The sequence below is a fragment of the Saccopteryx leptura genome, chromosome 2 (assembly GCF_036850995.1).
Source record: "Saccopteryx leptura isolate mSacLep1 chromosome 2, mSacLep1_pri_phased_curated, whole genome shotgun sequence".
NCBI lineage: Eukaryota > Metazoa > Chordata > Mammalia > Chiroptera > Emballonuridae > Saccopteryx > Saccopteryx leptura.
In genome coordinates this window covers 311,741,251-311,746,855 of record NC_089504.1, presented here as the reverse complement: position 1 = coordinate 311,746,855, position 5,605 = coordinate 311,741,251, and the positions used below count along the sequence as shown (strand labels likewise).

Below are 5,605 nucleotides of genomic sequence, written 5' to 3'. Positions count from 1 at the left end.
TTTCTCAAATTAGACTATTTTAAAATACAAATCTATATTAATAAATGTTATAGTAAAGTGAAAACAACAGAGGGAAATTGAAAATATGAGGAACAGCAATGATAAAGTCTTGATATTGAATTGGACTTTTCCTGTTGTCTCAGAATTGTTTTTGGAGCCTCAAAGTGGGAAGCCCTGTGGCAAAATTCTAAAGCGAGCACAGAGCTGCTCTCATATGCCCTCTGGACTTCTAAGAGGTTCTTACGCCAGGCCCCAACCTGTTTACCTAAAAAAATATAGTCAAAGAAAGGTTGAATTGAGGGAGATTTTAGAGCAGCCCTCGTTGGGAAAATGTGCTGAGGCTTTTCTCTCCCCCGTGGAGGAGGGGAGAGAGCACTACCCCCGCCCTGTTTCACAAAAAAACATTTAGAGAGATGGGGGGGTGCCTTTAAGAAGAGGAGACCTGCAGCTCAGTCTCCTGTTGGATACTTAACATTTTTTTTTTGTTCTTCTTGTTGTTGTTGTATTTTTCCGAAGCTGGAAATGGGGAGAGACACTCAGACAGACTCCTGCATGTGCCCAACCGGGATCCACCCGGCACGCCCACCAGGGGCAACGCTCTGCCCACCAGGGGGCGATGCTCTGACCCTCCGGGGCGTTGCTCTGCCGCAACCAGAGCCACTCTAGCGCCTGGGGCAGAGGCCAAGGAGCCATCCCCAGTGCCCGGGCCATCTTTGCTCCAATGGAGCCTTGGCTGTGGGAGGTGAAGAGAGAGATAGAGAGTAAGGAGGGGGAGGGGGTGGAGAAGCAAATGGGCGCTTCTCCTATGTGCCCTGGCCGGGAATCGAACCCAGGTCCCCCACACATCAGGCCGACGCTCTACCGCTGAGCCAACCGGCCAGGGCTGGATACTTAACATTTTAAACTGTGGGAACTGGTAAACACATCCTGACCTTACCATTAGAGCAGAGACACAGTCAGTAAGAAAGTTCTTGGGAGTTTGCTATGGTGTCCCTGGGAATTTAGGGGCTTGTGAGAACATAGAGAAATGAGTACTGTATCTGGTGCTCCCCTGGAGAATTCTAAGGGCTACAGCTTGACCACGGTAGCGTGGAATGGAAAAGAAGGGGAGAGGCAACAGTGTGGTGGGTAAGGGATGGAAGTGTTTCCTATGGGCCCAGAGGACACCGGGTAGGTAGAAAGGCTTGAGCATTCCTGAAGATACCTCTCCAAAGAGGATGGCTTGCTAGGGTGAGACACCCCAACAGAAAGAAGCAAACTGCTAAAGTAAGAAGTCACAAAATGACAGTAGAATTGTGCAGTGGGTCTGCAATGATTAATTTCATGTGTTGACTTGAATATTTAGATAGCCCACGGTACCCAGATGTTTGGTCAAACACTATCCCAAATGATTGTGATTAACACTTAAATCAGTAGACGTTTAGTAAAGCAGATTATCCTTCATAATGTAGGTGGGCCTCATCCAATCAGTAGAAGGCCTTGAGAAAAAATAGTGACTTACCCCCAAAAAAGAAAGAATTCTGCCAGCACACAGCCTTGGGACTTAAGCTACAACATTGACTCTTCCCTAGGTCTCCAGCCTACTGGTCTACCCTGCAGATTTTGGGATTGCCAGCTTCCGTAATCATGTGAGTCAATTCCTTAAAATCAACCTCTCTCACACACATTCTATTTCTCTACACTACACACACACACACACACACACACACACTGGTTCTGTTTAATCTGAGGAACCCTAATACAGTGTCCTACCACACAGGAAGTATAATATATAAGGCAAGACGGTGTTAGCCAAGACATTACTACAACACAAGGTCAGTTACATTTAAAACAAAACAAACATTTTTTAAGATTGTGCATTTTTCTCTGATTGCTTCTCCTATATACACACCCCAACACACATACCCCAGAAGAGCCACAATAAGAAGGGAGACCAGGGAGAGTTAGTAGGAGAAGAACATAGACGTTGTCTGTCCAACAGTGTCCTGGGCTCAGGGTAGTGAGGAACCTGGGGAAACTACAAATGGATGAGAGATGAGAGTTTTACATTAGAGTGGAATGGACATTTTGACCCAACATACCATCATAGATTAGGGGAGAGAAATATGCAGGGCACATTTGAAGACAGAAAACAGAGAAAGAAAGCTGTTCTTAATTGTGTCCAAACCATTTCACAAATTTCAAGAAGCCAGTTACTGCTCAATCAGGAAAAGACAAAAAGATAAGAGATGTAGAGGGAGAAACAAGGAAGAAAGGGAGAGAGAATAAAGGATAAAAGACGCAACGAGGCAGGTGAAGCAATAGAATCACCAAAGTAGAAAGTCAAGGCAAAAAATCATTAAATTGGACTATGGATCTTTTTACATTAATTAAAGTATAACTCACAATAACATCATATCAGACATGAACCTAATAAATAGTAGAGTATCATAAATATGAGGAAGAAATGGAGGTAAGAGAAATGTAATCTTCCAAAATTGATTTTAAAAATTTTAGCCTAAAGAGATCAATAACCACAGAAGAAATTGAAAGCTGTCAAATAATTCTTTTCCATAACAGGTTTAAGTTAAAGTATTGTATAGCTACATAGCAAATAGTTGAAGGAACAGATAATTCCCAGTCTACATCATTTTTTTTCAGGGCATAGAAAAAGATTAAAAGTGACCCAATTCATTTTGTGAATCTAGTAAAACAAACTCTGACCCCAAAAGTTGACAAATAAGTGTTAAACAGAAATCTACATACTAGTTTCATTTTATTATGCTCATTCTAAATAAAATACTAGCAAGTTCAATTCAGTTTAACTTGAACAATTCACCATGATCAAATAAAATGTATTCCCCAATGCGAAAAAAAAATGATTCAATTTTAAGAAATAAAAATTATTAAACCAATAAGCCAGTAAAAAATAAAGCATAAGGTCATAATAATATATGCAGAATAGGCATTTAATAAAATTCTAAGCTCATTCCTAATAATTTATCTTAAGCCTACTTCTAATATACTTAACAATGAAATATTAGAATGTCACCATTAAAATAAGAAGCAAAGTAGATTCTACCCTATATCATCACCATTTTTAAACATTCTGGAAGCTTTAACCAGTGTGAGACATAGAATAGGAATAAAAGCCACAAATCTTAGAAAAGAGGAATTTTCTTTGCCAACAAGAAATGGTAATAGACCTAAAAATTCCAAGAGAATCAACTGAAAATATATTGGAACATAAACATGTAAAAATCTATCATCTTTATGTACAGTGCCCACTTAGAAAATACAATCAAAGAAAATTTCCTTTTGCATCTCAGCACAAAAACAAAAAATGTAATGCCAAGAAATAAACTTTTAAAAGGTAGGACTTACAGGAAAAAGAAATAAACTCTCCTAAGACCTTGTTGTATAAAATGCACATTAAAAATAAATTTGAAAAAAAAAAAAACATTCCTCAGTAGATTGGTGAAGCAAACACATGATCGCTCATCCAAGAGAAAAGGCAAAGTTCTAAAATATTTTTTAGAATGTAAACGTCATTTGTAAACAAAGAAATGCAGATCTAAGAAAAAAAATGATGCCATTTTTACCTAGTAAATTACAATAGGTTTTTTTGTTTGCCTGATTCTGTTTTTAATAGTACTACTGGCAAAAGTGAGGAAAGAGAAATGCTTTTTAAGGTGCTTGCACACACTGCTGGTGCCAGGATAATTGGAACAGTGTTTCTGAAAAACAATTTGGACATGCATGTCATTAGTTTTAGTTATGATACACATTTGCACCTAGTAACTCTCCATCTCGAAATCCTTGGGAAATTTTTAAATGTAACAAAAAGGTTTTGTCCCAAGATGTTCCTAGCAACATTATAGCAAAGAAAAGAGGAGAGGGAGAATCCTTCTTTCACATCAGAAAACTGCTTAAGCACATTATATTCGACACATCATTTCTAACAGTTGTGTTACATTTTGGTGTATATATTTATAAATATATATTTAAATATTAAAAAGAATGGATACAAAGAGTTTTTAATTCCATTGGGTACTACTTACTATATATCATTAAACAAAATAAAATCAAGTTATAAAATCATATCAATAATGTAAGCTCAGCACAGTCCAAAAAAATAAAAATACATGGATCAAAGATACATGTATTCAGATGTTGAGCAAATAGCTATCTCCTGGTGCTGGAGTTAAAGGTAATCTTTCTGTTTTCTGCTGCTAAAAATTTAAGAGTATGCAGTATTACTTAAAAAGAAATATATAACAAGCATTCATAACCTGGGGTTGGTTGATGGATGGGCTTTGGTGTATCCATGACTCTTCTAAAATTGCACATAATTTTTGTGTGACTGGAGAGAAAATGATAGTTTTTGAAGGGTTTCATCATCCCAGAATTACTGAAACCCCCTGATTAAAAACTTTTAGACAGTGGTGTAAAAGAGTCATAATTATATATCAATCATGTTCCAGATTTGCCCCACACATTTATACTAAACAGGATATGATGTTTTGAATAGTGTTCTTTAAAAAACAAAACCATCAAAACTTTACTTCCTTGATATTCAAATGGGAAAAACTCTTCAGATATTCATGAATATCTTTCTCATTTAAATTGTAACTGCTACTAGAATTGTTACTCCATAACAATGTATTGAGCATCTATGTTAGCAAGGTACCAGGAGGCATAAAAAGCCTTTTCAAATAAGAACTCAAGGTCCAAGGTACGGTGAAATAAAGATGTATTACATCTCATATGGTCATTTGTTTATGTATGTATTATATATGTGTATGTTTGTGTACATGCAAATATTTGGGTATTTCTTTTTTTCATGCCTTACCTTGTTAAAAGAAAAGATAAGGAAGCTTACCAAAATAAAAATATAATGACATAAAATAAAATTTAACATAAGTAGGTGAGTCAATTGGGACAAAGGCTGAAATGAAGTAGAAAAAGTCAGACAAAGCCAAGAGTAAGGTCAGTACTCCCTGTTCATGCCAAAGTGTTAAGTTTCCTTGTAGCCTAAACAAAGAGGTAAACATGATCTGTTACATGATTCTTGTTGCCCAACAGTAAAAGAAACCAGTTACTCAAGAAGCCCAACTCTTGGTAGTTCTACCACCAAAGGGAAAGTTCTCCCGTGGGGCCTCATTAAGAGGGCACTGTGTAATATAATGAACTACATCTTCACAGGATTAAATAAGGAACAACATCCCAGTGCAAAACATGTGCGTCATACGAGGCATCATTGGAGAAGATTTCAATGGCCACCTGTTTAAAATCACAACTCCCCATCCCCATCCTAGCTTTAATAGTCCCCGTAGCACTTACCACCGACTTACATTTTATCTTTTTGTAAATATCTCCCCCACCCCCCACTCACTTAAATATAAGTTCAATGAAGAGATTTTTGTCTGTTTTAGCCATCAGCATTTAAAAAAATATCTGGCATGTAGAAATTGCTCAATATGTGTTTATTGAATGAATGAATGAATGAATGAATTTGTGAATTATCATATAATAAATAAGTACTATCATTATTATCAACAGATTATTAAAGGAGAATTCACAGAATTCTTTTGAAAAATTTTTATTGATTGATTTTAGAGAGAGA

General features: G+C 36.9%; 1 non-coding gene across 1 annotated transcript; it reads right to left on the bottom strand.

Annotated features, from left to right (window-relative positions):
* Positions 1–808: 808 nt before the first annotated feature.
* On the bottom strand, positions 809–884 carry TRNAI-GAU (transfer RNA isoleucine (anticodon GAU)). The gene has a single exon. It is a non-coding gene; the product is annotated as a tRNA-Ile (tRNA).
* Between the last annotated feature and the right edge of the window lie 4,721 nt (positions 885–5,605).